Here is a 17,818-nt window from a genome sequence, read left to right as displayed (position 1 = left end):
AATCCGAAGACTCGTGATCATGACTCGCTCATACACACAGCAAGATTCCAGTTGAAAAGAAAATCGTCGGAGTCACTTCATCCTTGCTCGTAAATTCTCATATCAGCCTGCTGGTGTGGTGCAGGGCACGTTAAGAGAAACAAACACTCGGTTTGTAAATAGCTAAGTTACGCCGTGGCAGGAAACCACGAACGAACCAGGTTCCTTCTGTCTTAGCATTAGATCACGTATTCTTAAACACAAAGTGGTTTAACTTGCAACTAAAGAGAGTTTATTTCTTCATTATCTCGCCGGCCGAAGTGGCCGTGCGGTTAAAGGCGCTGCAGTCTGGAACCGCAAGACCGCTACGGTCGCAGGTTCGAATCCTGCCTCCGGCATGGATGTTTGTGATGTCCTTAGGTTAGTTAGGTTTAACTAGTTCTAAGTTCTAGGGGACTAATGACCTCAGCAGTTGAGTCCCATAGTGCTCAGAGCCATTTGAACCATTTTTTCATTATCTCGCCTGTTTTGCATTATCACGACGAATATTACCGCAATGCAAGAATGAGTCCTTTGACTGGTTGTCGGAACGTGTGAATACACGGGATGTAAGAACGACTCTCTATTAGCACAGGACCAAAGGGCTTAACGCCGTGCAGCATCTGTTTACAGCTGGTTCCGTCACACACATATTACGTATAAAAAAGTATGCATATCATTCGTGAATAGTAGCTATTATATCTGATTATAACCATGAAGTGAATTATAATTTCCTTCATGGGAGCATAGTTACATTACTGAGAAGTCTAATTATGTTTCACTTTTTGATTTCTATGCATGCTTCATAGTTACATTACTGAGAAGTCTAATTATGTTTCACTTTTTGATTTCTATGCATGCTTCTACGATTAATGTTTGCACATAGGATTATGGTTACACCAAGACTTGTCTCGGAATAAAGTGAAGTATCAGTGTCTGTTGCCATTTAGCTGTTACGTTAGTTCTGTAGTGTAAGTTGTTCTGGCACCCGTCCTCTTTGAACAATGTACGTAACACACAGTATAACGTATGACATTCGATATTTGGGCTCTGTGTAACTAATAGAGGATTGTCGACAAACTGTTCTACCCTTAATCTTCTAGACGACAAGAATGCTAATGACTCTGCTGCTAAGGCGAAGCAAAATTTTTAATGAGAGAGTATAGAAATTAGACACCAAATCGAGAGGTTTTATATTTCTTATTGTCTACTGTAGACTTCACCTAGTTTGTTACGTTGACACTTAAGCAGAGATATTTCTTTTTCATCTTCGAAGTGTGGGACAAGTTTTTGATTCCAAACGTAATACAAACTGTAACGAAGCAAGGTAATCCGTGTTATCGTAGGTGCAGTTGGTTTTTTCTACGGAACTGAAACACCTGTATCCGATACCGCCTGTGGCACTGAATCGAACTGCCAGTAGAAAGCTACGAATATTTATTATCCCTATAAATGTAAATAAATTACATTAGTATTTTTGTTATTGCTAAAATTATACCATCCAAATTTCATTTCGTTATTTATCACAGTTTCTAAGATTTTACTTAAAAATCACAAAAAACTCTGGTATTTCAAAGCCGTTCTAGTAATGGAACTACACTCATGCTCAGAAATGAAGGATGATGCTGATACATGGTGAAACAACGCTCTGGTGGGCAGTTTGCGGGTTTAAATCACCTCGGGGTATGACCATGCGGTGCACTTGACCTGCGGTCGTCGCACGGTGGCGCTGGCAGCAGTCCACATACGCAGAGGTGTGTTGGTGCAAGTCAGACTAAAGTGCAGCGAGTAAGTTAGCAGACGTTTTCAGACGTGCTAATGGTGACTGTGTGTTGAAAATGGCTCAAAGAACACATATTGATGACGTTGTGATGGGTAGAATACTAGGGCGACTGGAGGCTGGTCAAACACAGCAGGTCGTAGCAAGGGCCCTCCATGTGCTACAAAGTGTAATCTCAAGATTATGGCAACGATTCCCCTGGTCACAGGAGAGCTCGTAAAGTACATGGTCATTGGAACAGTGGTCCCAGGTTATGTCCACGGATGAGTCCAGGTATAGTCTGAACAGTGATTCTCGCCGGGTTTTCATCTGGCGTGAACCAGGAACCAGATACCAACCCCTTAATGTCCTTGATAGGGACCTGTATGGAGGTCGTGGTTAGATGGTGTGGGGTGGGATTATGATTGGTGCACGTGTACCCCTGCATGTCTTTGACAGAGGAACTGTAACAGGTCAGGTGTATCGGGACGTCATTTTCCACCAGTATAGCCTCATTTTCAGGGGTGCAGTGGGTCCCACCTTCCTCCTGATGGATGATAACGCACGGCCCCACCGAGCTGCCATCGTGAAGGAGTACCTTCAAACAGAAGATATCGGGCGAATGGAGTGGCCTGCCGTTTTCAGACCTAAACGCTATCGAGCACATCTGGGATGCTCTCGGTCGAGTATCGCTGCACGTCTTCAAACCCGTACGACACTTCAGGAACTGCGACAGGCACTGGTGCAAGAATGGGAGGCTGTACCCCAGCAACAGTGGTGCCACGTTGTGTGGCACCACATTCTGCAATTATTCTTAATTTATGAGCATGAGTGTAGATTAACTTCCAACATCATATGAAACTATTATAAGAAGTTCAACCCCTAACAATCAGTCAACTAGATACTTTTGACATAATATTGGAATCTTTTAAAATTAATATTTAGTTATATTTTGTTATGTGAGTATGTGGGAGTGATTGAGAGTGAGTGAGGAACATGTGAAGATTCAAAACGTTTTATTTTGTAGAGATCTATGTGAAATCCAGACCACAAGAAAAATTTCTGGGAAGAATCACAATTCATGTGACATACGTCTGAGTGAGCATGCTTTTGTAAAAGGCAGCCAGGAAAAAATTAGGAACGGAATAAATTCGTGTTATTTTGGTTTATAATTAAATCTAATGCAATAAATTGAAATTTTGCTTACGTAAAATTACTTTCTAAACTGTGATTGGATAAGAGAGGATTTTGCCGCGAGAATCATTTAGAAAGAGTGTTGTGGATGGTCATTCAGAACATCAGCAATTCAGAACTGAGAGCTTCCTTCGCGGAGGGAGCTGTGTGCTACCTGTAAAATGGTACTGCCTAGGTGAGTCGCTTCCGCACCATTGTACCAAACACATTGTGTTAGGTCGCTCTTCGCAAACAGTATGTAAAATGAAGAGTTAGACACGTAAATTGGGTTCAGCTATTGCTGACAGAAAGTGACTTGATTGGGAGGTATTTTAGTGAACTTTTGGTAATTTTATGCGCTTCCGTGTGAAAGATAACAGCGTGTGAAATATTCCTGTCAAACATACAAAATCCACTGAATCAACCGAACGTTTAACAGTGGCAAAGTTGTGGGTCAGTGAGTGTTTCGATAGTGAATGTTCGGGTAGAACTAGAAAAATTCTGGTCGCTTTCGTATGACTATGTTTATCACATCTTTACCACTGTAAACTTGCAGAGACAAAATAAGTGCACACGTAAATACGGACATGATAGCCATTTCAGAGTCTTAGTGGCAATAAATAGTCAATAGAGCTTGAAACATTTTGTTATATTAAGGTAAAACGCGGACGCTCAGTATTTACATGAACTTTCAGGAAATTATTTTTAACTAGTGTTTTGAGGGGTGTGTCTAGTGACTATTGGGTGGTAATTTCTTTAACGCTGCTTTGCACCGCCTAGACAGTGCTTGCTGAGACGACTGAAGGAAGAACGAGATAGGTATAACAATAATAACAATAAGAAGGAAAACCAAACCCCGCCCCACCGCAAAACGTAACACCATGGGTGCCGGACAGGTCCAAGGCAGGTGGCAGCTATTGCCTGTACTTCACTTTGGACTGTGTTACTTTGATAACTGCAACGGTACAACGTACAGACTAAATCGAATCCTGCAGTACAGCGAGGCACTTGCTCAGTACACGAAGAAAGCGTAATTAGAGTGAACAGGACTAACCGTAGAGTGAGGGAGGGGTGTCTGCAGGCAAGTGATGCTCGTCGCCGCAGCCAACACACGGGGCGTCCCGGCAGCTGCTGGAGTAGCACTGTGCTCAGCGACACAGCCCACCCTTCCTTATACGCCTGCAGGCAGCTGCGTGACGTCACCGTCTCTTACACGTGTCCCACGCGTCGCCTTAATGATGTGGCGCATATCAGCGCGTGGTTATCTCGAGCGTCTGTCACCAGGTGTGACAACCTAAAGTTTAGTAGGCTTATAAAATCTGTCTACTTCCACATTGGTTTCTCTGAAGGCAAAAGGTCAAAGCCCACTGTGTTGCAGATTAAAACTTGACGCTGTGTGGCAGAAAATATTGTCCCAATCTCAGTTTGAACAACATAAAGCTTTTAATTTCTTTCTCTTCTGTCACTGTCCGCAGAATGAGTGTGGTTGTATGTCGTATGTTCGTTGTTCGCTTTTGTTTGGCTCGAGTGAATACTCATATGTCAGAACTTATGGACTGAGAAACGCACTTGTTCTTTTCCATATCGTAAAACGCATATCTTCTACTGAAAGGGCTTTCTTTCCCGTAATTTTAGATGAGGTAATACGGAGCAAAATATGAAAAAATTGGCTGTGAATTGCATACTTTAAGAGCATCTACGTTAGAAGAGATCTGACTCAGATTATCGAAGATCAATAAGTGCTCATAGCTATGCAGGTATTCATTCTGGAGCCAATGTTTACTAGACTTTTGTTGTTGTTTTTGTTGTGACTTGGCAAGACAGCCAAGTCACTATGCGAGGATGCCGAAAGGCACGCGTTTAAGCTCACGCAAACTGGCGTGAGGTCTGGAACAGGACAATGTAATTAATATAGCCAATAAGGTACGTTGCTGCTGGAATACTTAACTTTAATCCATAATTGGTGTACATCGCTCTTGTTGATACATTAATAACAATCTCAATATAAACTGGTAATGGCGCCTTGCTAGGTCGTAGCAAATGACGTAGCTGAAGGCTATGCTAACTATCGTCTCGGCAAATGAGAGCGTATTTGTCAGTGAACCATTGCTATGAACGTCGGCTGTACAACTGGGGCGAGTGCTAGGACGTCTCTCTAGACCGGCCGGGTGGTGGCGCCCGGTCTGCAATCACTGACAGTGGCGACACGCGGGTCCGACGTATACTAATGGACCGCGGCCGATTTAAAGGCTACCACCTAGCAAGTGTGGTGTCTGGCGGTGACACCACAGTTTTGGTCTTTAGAATCAAGTCTGAAAGATTCCTATTCTACCACCTTCGCACCAGAAGTACTGGTACATGTATTCCACTGACAGGGCGTGAGGCTAGGTCAGTCTCGCGTCACCAGTTGCTGGTCAGTCTCTCGTTTGCATTTGTGCGGCAGTTAGTGTCTGTCTGTCGTTCGGAGTGCTAGTATGTCTGTCGTTCGGATCAAACTTTAAAGCCGGCAGAATGAGAGTCTTGCCACTCCGCCAGTAACAGAACTCAGCTAGTGGTCGCCCGGTCGGGGCTGAGTTCCTGCATCTGTCTGCGCGTTAGGCCGCCAGTCTGCTCGAGTTGCTCGGGCAACGGTCATTGGCGGCTGGATCGGTCGGTTGGTCGGTCGCGCACTGAGACACAAGATGACTTGTCCGCCTTGACCGTCGGCGCATATGAGGTCCCCACGTGAGTCCAGTGGGCAGCGCCGTATAGATAGGGGTAGTGGTTTCGCGGTTCACAAGAGAGCAACAGGAGCGGAACCAGGACATCGAGCTGGCCGGGGCGAGCTGCGACGCCGTGAGACGGGAGATCGGCGCGCCTTCCTGCGTCCGTTGAAGCGGCTGGCAGCGGACGGTTCGGGAGAGCGATTTGGTGGTGCTGCGCCAGGTCTTCGCCAGACATCGCAGTTTATTAGAAGTGATATGAGATATGTTGTTTAATTTACTTGTTAAATTCTACTTGTTTTCTTGGTGAGGTCACCAGCCGCTTTGTTTTCGGGTCGTCCCACCATTCTTCTTCGTTTGCCCACCCGCGGGAAGGTGGTTGTTTATAAATTGGGTGGTCCGTTTTTCCCTGGTGGAATTGGGGAGGTTTAAAGCAATCTGCGGTTCGGGTTGTTAAGTATAGTAACCCCCCCCCCCCCCCTTTCAATCTGCCATATCATATGTTAATAGCTGCCTTTGTCATGGTTGTCGGATTCGGTGTTGACGAATTTATTGCTTAAAGACCGAATTGTTGAAATATGTTTCTATCTTGCTTATGATCTTGCGAGGTGTTATATGTGTAATGTAGAGCATGTTGTACATTTTATGTAAGTCTTCATAGTTATTTTAGGTTATAAGCTTGCCACCCTTAAACCGTAAGAGCTCTTAAAAAAATTGCACTTCCGGTGGCAAATAATTTGAGGGTTGTACCATTTCCATAGTTTACATGTTTGTGTGAGTTCTTAAAAATTTTTTGTTTAAAGTAATCTGGTGTGTTGCAGATTTGCACCAGTGTACTCTTTCAGAGGTTGTTGTGAGCAGTCATGACTACGGCCGTGTTGAAATGGAACAGGCAAGCTTCTCAGCCCGAAGGCTGCCTCTAAATAAAACTGTAATTTGATATTTCGAGGTTGCTTTTCTGCTTATAATTTTAAATCTGTTTTGAAAAGGCTTTTAGGAATAAAATTCACATTTGTTAAATTGTGACTTGATATTTCAAGTGAGTATTAACCAGTATCGCAAATGTAATGGTTAAAATGTGGTTCTCGTAGTCAGTAATTGGAATTACTTCACATGGCAAAACGAGCGTCTGACAATAAAACTATGTCTTCAATTGATAAGTTAGTGCCAAGTCAGGCCAAGAAGGAGGTAAAACTGTTCCAATTACAAATTGAACCAGGAATGCATCAAGAAACTAAGAGCAGCATATACTTATAAAAATCATCCAATGCCAAGAGTACTTATAAATTTGCGTATGAGATTAAGGATGTACCAATCCGAGCTGGAGCTACATTGGCTTCTTTTGACGTTGTTAACGTGTATACCAACGTCCCGGTAAACTATACGTTGGAAGTTATAAGCAAGAACTTGCTAACGTATAAGAAGCTTAGTCAGGGTGAAGCAGTAGAACTTTTGGACACTTTATAACTTGTGTTGTCTTTTAATTCTTTTAAGTTTAACGATAAGATTTTTTATCAGAAGGACGGACTCGCAATGGCCAACAGCTAGTCTTGTACTTTAGCTGAGACATTTGTAAATGAGCTAGAAAATAAGTTTCCTGAGCAAAATCCTGACATCTGCGGAAAAACTGTCTATTAGAGACGTTATGTAGACGACGTCATACTATTGTATAAAGGTGACGAAAGTGAAAACCGTGAGGTCGCAGAAAGAACGGGTGGAATGCACGAAAAAATTAAATTCACAGTGGAACTGGAAGAAGGAAGTATTAGATTTTGGATCTTAGGTTAACTAAAAGGGATGGAAAGTCATAAAATTAGCATATTTCTGAAGATGACGGCCACTGACAGGAGTATAAATACGAACTCCTGTCACCCTAAGAAGCATAAATGGGCATATTTCAGCGCTATAATCAACAGGATGCTGAAACTGCCCCTGACCCATAATGACGAGGTGGAACAATTAAGTGTGATTAGTCAAGTAGCCAAGGCAAACGTATATAAGGATCATGATGTAATGAAACTTTATAAAGAACTAAAATCAAAAATATGTGACAAAAAGAAGTCAGTAGAACCAGAGGGCATGAAGTTTGTTGCTATGTCGTACAATGGTGCATTTTCCAACAGAATTGCGCAGGCTTTTAGGAAAATGAAAATAAAAATTGGATTTCAAATGAAAAGTACGCCTCAAAGGTGACAACAACAGCGCCGAGAGATTCTAGGCACTTCAGTCCGGAACAGCGCGACTGCTGCGGTCGCAGGTTCGGATCCTGCGTCGGGCATGGATGTGTGTGGTGTCCTTAGGTTAGTTAGGTTTAAGTAGTTCTAAGTTCTAGGGGACTAATGACCTCAGATGTTAAGTCCCGTAGTGCTCAGAGCCATTTGATCCATTTTGACAACAACAGCAAGAAATATATGGAATCTGGTGTCCATAAGATCAACTGCCAAGACTGTGGCAGGTTTTGTATCGGTCAGACAGGAACGAATTTCAAGACTCGTTTTAGAGAGCGTGCGTATAGCCAAAATAAGAGCGCTTTCGGTACGCATTTAGACAGAGACAAACATTGGGTAGGAAACACAGAATAATATGAAAGAGTTGCATAGGGCGCCCAAGGGACGTACTCGAGGAACCGGAGATTTATGTGCACAGGAAACGGCAAACGGAATTACTCCTGAATGATGAGAATCAGTTTAACCCGAATGCTTATTTTGATGGATTCAGAAAGCTACTGGTTAGAGCAGCGTCGAGCACCGCAGGGGATTGGCGTGCGGTCGTGTGCTCCGGCCGCTGGCGATGAGACTGTGCCTTCTTCCGCACGTTCCGCCGCAGAAAAACAAGAAAGTCCTACAGAGAAGCCACGACGTGCCGCCACTGAGACCAAACTCCGGATGTGTTATCGACTAACGATTTTTCAATTTTTTTTAGTAATAGCCACAGCTTCGTTAATTACCTTACAATTACGTTTACGGTAATTGATCTGTCAGACTGTAAGATTTTATTTTATATATTTTTAATCTTATGCTTTCTGCACTGGCTTTTATACAATTGTATGTTTTACCTTGTCAGGCTAGGAGCTTCACATTACTAGTATTTGCACTTTTCATGTGGAGTTTAACTATGCACCCAATTCCTCGGATAGTGAGTCAGTACATATTTTATTGTCAGACGCTCGTTTTCCCATGTGAAGTAAGTTTTATTCATGACTACGCATACCACAGTTTAACCATTACATTCGCGATACTGGTTAATCATGTACCCTATCCGTAGTACCCTCTGCTGGTCTCAGTTCCTTTGTATATGTACCAGACGCATTCTGCTCATCGCCAACACTTACTACGTACCTACATGTTTAGTTTGATGTTGATACTACATCACAATATTTTATGGTAGGTATGACTGGTAGACATGGCTGTTAATCAAGTAAACACTTCCTGTCCTTCTTATGTAGCACCAGGACGTTTATAGATTTAGCGTTAGCAACCTGAACTTAGTTGTTACACACTGTTTTTGTTTCTAACAGATCTGAAGATGCCAGTAGCCGAAACCGGTAAAAATGGTTCAAATGGCTCTGAGCACTATGCGACGTAACTTCTGAGGTCATCAGTCGCCTAGAACGTAGAACTAATTAAAGCTAACTAACCTAAGGACATCACACACATCCACGCGCGAGGCAGGATTCGAACCTGCGACCGTAACGGACGCTCGGCTCCAGACTGTAGCGCCTAGAACCGCACGGCCGCTCCGGCCGGCAAACCGGTAAAATTGAAGTGTAAAAATTTGTGTGATCAAGATGTACCTATAAAATGAAGTGCCAAAAGTATGATCATGGCCTCATTTTCTGAGTTTATCTCCTCAATTGGTAATGAAATACAAATGACTATCTTTTTCAAGAACATCACCTTGTTCCTTCCATACCACGCCAGCCTAAATTCGTCAGTCATTTGCGATACAGTTTTGAATGAGCTGCAGCAAGCTATTAGGACCACAACTGTGCGCCCCTGAACCCCTGCAGCAGCCACTGTTGGGGCTGGTTTGTGTGCCCCCCAAACCCTGGAGCAGGCCTCCAGAACAGGGCGCCCCTTTACTCCTGCAGTGCCCATTGTCAGGCCTGCTTTGTGTCGGCCCCATCATTATGATATAACTGGTTCATAATTTCGAAAATTCTCTAGGTTATGCACATGTCTAAGAAGATAGCTAGTATGACTTTCTCGTAACAGCCACGCCACAGTACGTATAGTACCAAATTAATTTTCGTACTGTAAGAATATCTACTGTATCTGTTAATCTGTGTCTGCTATTTGCAACATATCTTTGCGGCATATCTTTTCATTCGAGTGATATGTCGAGAATGCAGTCCGAGCCTCAGGCAGGGACTTCTTTTCGTCGACGAATTTCTTTTTCTTTGAATTCAGAATTCCGCGGGTCTCGGCCTTGCTGACCCGGTCTCCACGACCCCTCCCAGTTCGTACTCCAGATGCGGCCTCGACTCCTGTAGGTGCTGACCCTTCAGCTGCTCGGTTCTTCACACTGTGCAAGACGGCGCCAGTTCTCGTCAGTTCAGCCCAGACTGCTCCTGATGCAAGCACAACTAAAATTCCTGCGGTACTTCGTCGCGTGGGGAATCCCGGTAACAGGTGCTGGTACTTATAATTTAAAATTTTCCCGGCGAATCAGCTGTTCAAAGAGATTTCGGGATTGTAGCCGGTCGTCGTAAACTTCATTCCACGATATTTCGGCTGGACAACTGCCAGCCATCTTCAGTTGAGCCGCACGAGGACTGACGAAGACGCCCAGCGGCAGCGCCCTCGCTGATGGAACTGCAAGACTCAGCTGCCGTCGGTTTTGTCGCTGGCCGCAGCTATCGAAGTCTTCTGGCGTCTTGTCTCGGGCAAATCTCGGAGATGACGGGATTCCACACGTTATTCAGTTGGTAACCACTGTCACTGTTCATTGGATTTTCCGCGATGCGTATTTCAACGCTTCTTGTATAACGGAGTCCCAAAAGGTAGTTGCTATGGCCAAAATCGAAGTACTGTCTTACTCCATAGAATGTGCGTTGGAAATACAATGTTCCGCAACTGCAGACTCACTAGGTTGCAGAAGGCGAGTGCAACGTTGATGCCGGCTGCTGTGACCTAGCGGTTCTAGGCGCTTCAGTCCGGAACCATAAGGCTGCTACGGTCACAGGTTCGAATCCTTAATCGGGCATGGATATGTGTGATGTCCTTAGGTATAAGTTAATTAGGTATAAGTAGTTCCACGTCTAGGGGACTGATGACCTCAGATGTTAAGTCCCATAGTGTTTAGAGCCATTTGAACCATCTGAGCAACGTCAATGTTCCGTACAACGCTCTTCCACTGTACGCGTTGTCTGACCTATATAGGCCATACCACATTAACACGGTATTTTATAAATTCCCGCCTTCCGCAGTAACAAATCATCCTTCGCCGATTCCAGCAGATCCGAAATCTTAGAAGGTGGACGAGAAACCACTTTCACATGAAAATTATTAAGAATCCTCGCTATTTGAAGGAGATATTTCCAACGTAGGGTGGAAAAGCTAGGGACTTGCCTGCGCGTACTCCTCTTGATCCACTTCCCGGTTCCTGTTTCTTGGTTGGGTTACCGACAGATCAAGTATAGTTTTGCCCACCACCTGTCTCACCTATTTGAATGTTAATGTTTCGATTGCAGCCCGCCTCTGTATGACTGGTGTAGTTGCGTTCCTGACGCAGAGATGGAGCGTTCTGCGGCTCGCGTTGTTGCTTTTTGTAGGTTTCCGCCCTCTGTTGGAGGACAGGCGGTATCGTTGCGGTTGTTTGTCTTCTTCTCGTGTCGACTGGCGCCACTCGGTTTTGCAAGCGTTGCCTGTCCGCTAGTTGCAGCAGTGGCAGTTATCGATATGTAGGAACTGTCGCCGTATCCTTGGAGTAACGTCGTCGTTTTTCCGGGTCGTGTGAGTGTGGCAGTTCGGCTGGGGACTCAGGAGGAGCCAGGTCCGCGCACTGCCAGAACACGCCCGGATCGCTGGCGTCACACATGCACTGCCAGATGGAAGGGCTGTGTTCACGAGGGTGCACGACCTCGTGGTAAACCGGATCCAGCAAGCTTTAAGATGAGTCCAATTCAATCCAAGTAGAGAAACCTCCACCATTGTGATATCTCTCGATTCTCCAGTGACTTGGGTTCGTGTTGCTGCTCGTAGTGTCGCCGAGGCGAAGAGCAGCGAGTGGACTGCTTGGGGAAGGCGGATCTGATTAGCTTTCCTCGACTTCTTATTACTGTTTACTGCGTTCAACTTGTTACAATTTGTTCAGTTCAACCAGCGGTAATTTTTCTTGCGTGGTGGCCGCTAACGCCTCAGTTATCTGCCCTGGGGGTTATCGTATGTAACGGCAGTGTACGTTTCCTCGCCTTGCCGCTGCTGTCTGGTAAGGTGCGCAGTTTTGAGAGCTTTCTTGATTGTAGGCCAATGGGTGATTCCTCTACTCTGGTGGTAGTGGTTCCTTTCTCGTTCCGGGCGCTATAAATACAGTATTCTGGGGACGTAGTGTAGACTGCCGGTTCCATCGTTGCATTTGGTTTATCAGGTAGCTTGAGCAAGATTATCATTATTCATTCGTTAGACTGCCACTAGTATGAGTTACCGTCTTGTGAAGTGAACGCAACTTTTGGCTGCCTATCTTATCGCTTGCGTAACTGCTTGTTGCTGGACCTTCTCAGAGGTCGATTCCTGGAGCACCGACTGTGGCCCCTTGGTTCTTGTAAGACGTGTGCTCTAAAAGGAGGTCTGATGGCCAGTAGTTCAGTGTAACGCTCCTTCAGCCCACGACTTCTGCGGGTGTAATCTGCCACAGTACCCCTTAAGGATCTTATGTACTGGTCCTTATGTTTTTTTATTGTATAATTTATTACAGTACCTTGTAATGCCTATATTAAAGGTTATATATGTCTAGTTAATAGTTCTGGTCGCCTTCTGGAATAAATCTAGCAGCGTTGTGTTCAGTGGAGGTTAAGAGTTGTTTTACAAAGTTTACCATCATATTCTTTCACCCGTTTGGTGCTGAGTTGCTTGTTTTTTATTTAACCTTTGCTATTGTATTTGCTGTTTTACAGCAGGTTTCTAAATTTTTTACAGTATTGCCGTTCCTGGCGTGTAAGGCCTTCCGCCACGATTGTGGTTATTTGCCTTAAAATTCTAATTTGGTGTTTGTATTTTTGCAGTAAGCCTTAACACCTTATGTGGTGTCACCGCCAGACACCACACTTGCTAGGTGGTAGCTTAAATCGGCCGCGGTCCATGTAGTACATGTCGGACCCGCGTGTCGCCACTGTGATCGCAGACCTAGCGCCACCACCAAGGCAGGTCTCGTGATACGAGAGAGGACTCGACCCCAGTTGTACGAGAACATAGCTACCGCCCAGTTGTACGAGAACCTAGCTACCGCCCAGTTGTACGAGAACCTAGCTACCGCCCAGTTGTACGAAGCCTTTCTCTCTCATTAGCCGAGAGACAGAATAGCCATCAGCTAAGTTAATGGCAACGAACTAGCAAGGCGCCATTTGTATCAGTGCCTATAGCTTACGAGTATTCAAGAGAGATGTATTCCAAAGAACAATTAAAAGATAAGTAATAAGCATCTACATACTTTTCTTCTTATTCATTTATAAGTACTCATGTTCCAGACTTCACGCCCGTTTGCTTTAGCAGTGCGTGCACTATCGGCTACAGCGTTAGTCTAGATTTCATTTTCAGCCATCAACTTCACGGTGTCGGCCCAGCTACCGACACAACATTTATTGGCGACGAGCAAAAGAGTTTGTATTAATTCGTTTGTGATATTGGCGACGAGGGAAAAGTGAACTTTTTCTGATTGCTTACATTTAATTGTGTCATGGCTTCGCCACATTCTCCAGATGTACTGTCCGAATTTTATCGCTTGCAGAATCAGCAGACGCAGGCGTTACTGGATGCCCTTGGACAGCTCGTCCAGGGTCAACGTGCGCTGCACACCGATGCGGCCGCAGCCGCTTCACCGCTACCGCAGCCACAACCTGCCGTTGCACCGCCTTTTAGGCACTACGACCCGAACCAAGAGACCTGGCAAGAGTGGTCCCGCCAGTTTGCCTTCCACCTTGCTGCCTACAGAATTCAAGGTAATGAGCGGCAGCCGTTTTTGCTTTCTTGTGTCGGTGTGTCCACATACCGTGTGATAGTGAAATTGTTTCCCCGACGAGACGTAGCAACTCTGTCCTACGAGGAAATTTTGTCTGCATTAGATGCCTATTTCAAAGAAACAGTTAATGTGGTTGCAAAACGGTATACGTTTTTTCGTACAAAACGTACGGCCGGTCAAACTAATAGGGAGTGGGTAGCAACATTGCAAGGACTTACTAGGGACTGTGCCTTTGAATGTGACTGTGGTCTTTCTTATTCCGATACCATGGTGCGTGATGCAATTGCACAGAACGTTTCTGATGTTCGCATACGGGAGCAAATTTTGAAACTAGTTAATCCCTCCCTTCAACAAGTGATAGACATATTGGATAGACAGGACACACTTGACTGTGCTCAGGAATCTTTTGAAACTTCGCCAGCTGTGTGTAACATTAACCGGCCCGCCGGGCGCGCTCGCGCAACGCGGCCCGGTCAACTGCCCTCGCGGCCGTCCGCACAGCTGCCGCCGCGTGCTAAGCCAGGTGTGCCGCGCCAGCACGCAAATGCAGTGAAATCATGCCCGCGGTGTGCTACTAGACATTCGCGTGAACATTGCCCGTCACGCCAAGCTATTTGCTTTTTCTGCAATAAGAAAGGACATGTTCAAAGTGTTTGCCAGAAAAAGCTCAGATCAGACAATCACGATCATTCCAGGCCCTTTGCTTCGCGCCGGAATCGAACCAAGGACGCTCAGGCTCGTGGACCTTCGCCTATGGACATTCATGTCGTTAATTCCGCTTCGTCCAGTGACACTTTCTCTAACAGTAACAGTGATCGTCCCACAAAAACTGTGCGTCGACGTCGCCGGAAATCACGTCAATTAGCCAGTGATTCTGTACCAGTGTCTGTTCCAATTGCACAAAACAGTCGCTCTTGTCGTCAGCAGAACAATAAACTTTTTGTGGACTTAGACTTTGACGGCCAAGTGATACCATTCCAGCTCGATACCGGAGCTGCAGTTTCATTGCTCAATCACGACACGTACAAACAACTGGGCAAACCTCCGTTGCGTTCCGCAAATGTTAAGCTAACTACATATTCCGGACAGAAAATTCCTGTGTTAGGACAGTGCAGCCTTCTTGCGACATACAAGGGACAAACAAAACTTGTGTCATTTTACGTTCTTCGTTCTTCTTCTGCAGTGAACTTGTTTGGTCTAGATTTATTTAAGTTGTTTAACATGTCTATTGTAAATCAGGTCCTATCAGTGAATCAGACTGTGCCTTCAGACAGTGTTTCTAGTGTATGTGAAGAATTTGCAGACATTTTTGCACCGGGCTTCGGTTGCGCTAAAAACTATGAAGCACATTTGGAACTGGAAGGAAACGCGCAACCGAAATTTTTCAGAGCGCGCAATGTTCCCCACGCATTGCGTCAGGAGGTCGCAAGAACATTGAACGATGTCGAATCACACGGTGTGAGTGAATGTGCGCAATGCCTCTTTCATTTCAGCTCCGCTTCATCGCTTACGCCGTACAGGTGTTCCGTTTCTCTGGACGACGGAATGTGAACGCGCCTTTCGCCAGTTGAAATCGGCGTTGCTTTCTAATACTTGCCTTACGCCATTCGATCCCCAGAAACCCCTTTTGTTGATGGTAGATGCATCGGATTTCGGGATCGGTGCTGTGCTTGCGCACAAAGTTGGCTCCCATGATCGCCCTATTGCCTTTGCGTCCAAATTGCTCTCGTCTGCGCAAAGAAATTATTCACAGATAGAGAAAGAAGCTTTGGCTCTCGTGTTTGGTGTTACTAAGTTCCATGATTTCTTGTATGGTCGTCACTTTACCATCATCACAGACCACAAACCTTTGACATCGCTTTTTCATCCGACCAAGCCTGTACCTCCACGTACAGCGCAGAAATTCATTCGCTGGTCTATTTTCCTCTCGCAGTACCGCTACGATATCTTGTATCGGTCCACTGCTAAGCACGGAAACGCCGATGCGTTGTCCCGTTTGCCTGTTGCTGAGGATAAAGCATTCGATTCTTCCGAACTTGCTTGCATGTTCATTGATTCGGAAACCGATGAAGTGGTCGAATCGTTTCCGATTGATTTTCGTCGTGTCGCTACAGCCACAGCTGCTGACCCTGTCCTTGCTACTGTTTTACGTTTTGTTGCTACGCAATGGCCTTTGTCAAAGTCTCGGATCGAGGATCCGTTGGTTCGCCGATTTTTTGCTCACAAGGAGAGACTTTTTGTTCGACGTGGTGTTTTGTTGTTGCGTTCTGATAATGATCAGTCCCGAGTCGTGGTCCCACGTTCGTTACAGTCCTCTGTCTTACGGCTTCTTCACCAAGGACATTGGGGTATAGTGCGAACGAAACAACTTGCTCGTCAGCACTGTACTTGGTTCGGAATCGATGCTGCGATTACGAATATGTGTTCTTCGTGCCCGGCGTGTGCCGAACAACAATCCGCACCGCCGCGGAAAGTCTTTGCATGGCCAAAAGCCACTTCCCCTTGGCAACGCTTGCACATTGATTTTGCTGGTCCATTCTGGAATGCTCGATGGTTGGTTCTGGTCGACGCCTTCAGTAATTTTCCTTTTGTTGTCCGGATGTCTTCCACGACGTCCTCCGCCACCATCCAAGCGTTGTCTGCTATCTTTTGCATTGAAGGTCTTCCGCAGACTATTGTTTCCGACAATGGCCCACAATTCATGTCCGCAGAATTTCAGTCATTCTGCCAGGCCAATGGTATTCAACATCTGACATCCGCGCCGTTTTCGCCTCAGTCCAACGGTGCCGCTGAACGATTGGTCCGGACTTTCAAGTCGCAGATGTTGAAATTGAAAGAGTCGCATTCTCGGGAGGACGCATTGTTGCTCTTTTTGTCTTCGTATCGCTCTCAGCCCCGAGATGGTCGCTCGCCGGCTGAGTTGCTCCACGGTCGTCCTCATCGCACCTTGATGTCTTTGCTGCATCCGCCGCATCAGGTTCCTGTGCAGCGGCAGACTCCTGCTTTTGCTCCAGGCGACGTTGTATTTTATCGCAACTATCGAGGTTCACGGCGTTGGCTCGCTGGGCGCATTCTTCGCTGCCTCGGCCGCGCGATGTATTTGGTTTTGGGGGCCTCTGGTGAGGTGCGTCGGCATCTCAATCAGCTGCGCCTCTGTCGTCGCTCGGGTTCTGCCGCTCCCCGTCTGCTTTCAGCGACGGTGCCGTCCGGTCAGCGCCCTGGGGACCCATCTACTGGCTCGCCTCATCCCCAGGTGTTACCGACGATGCCTTCCATTTTGCCCCATGGCGACGCGCCGCCGCCGCCGCAGCAGCAGCAGCCGCCGCCGCCGCCGCTTGTTCTCCCGCCGGCGCCGCCCGCGTTCGCCGCTTCGTTGCAGCCGCCAGGCGCCTTCCAGGGTCACGCGCCGCCGGTCGCTTCCCGTGACCAGCTGTCCTCCGCCATGGAACTCCCGCCCGCTCCGGACCACATGACGTCATCGCGCGTCGGCGACCCCGACGCCATGGAAATCGACCCTTCGGTCCCTCCTGTCTTATTACGGGCGCATACACCGCATGTTGACGTGCACCCTGGACTAGTTTTGCAGGCGTTTCCTAGCTCCCCTCGGACCGGATGGCCGGGTGCGGGTGGCACAGCCTCGCCTGTTGTTAGGCTCCCCACCTCATCGCATACGTCAACATGTGGTCCTCCCCACGGCGGGCGGAAGCCTTATCTCACGACCGTTCGCCGCTTTGCGGGGGAGGAATGTGGTGTCACCGCCAGACACCACACTTGCTAGGTGGTAGCTTAAATCGGCCGCGGTCCATGTAGTACATGTCGGACCCGCGTGTCGCCACTGTGATCGCAGACCTAGCGCCACCACCAAGGCAGGTCTCGTGATACGAGAGAGGACTCGACCCCAGTTGTACGAGAACATAGCTACCGCCCAGTTGTACGAGAACCTAGCTACCGCCCAGTTGTACGAGAACCTAGCTACCGCCCAGTTGTACGA

Source organism: Schistocerca piceifrons, chromosome 8 (genome assembly GCF_021461385.2).
Source record: "Schistocerca piceifrons isolate TAMUIC-IGC-003096 chromosome 8, iqSchPice1.1, whole genome shotgun sequence".
Taxonomy (NCBI): Eukaryota; Metazoa; Arthropoda; class Insecta; order Orthoptera; family Acrididae; genus Schistocerca; species Schistocerca piceifrons.
This window is presented reverse-complemented; position numbering follows the sequence as displayed.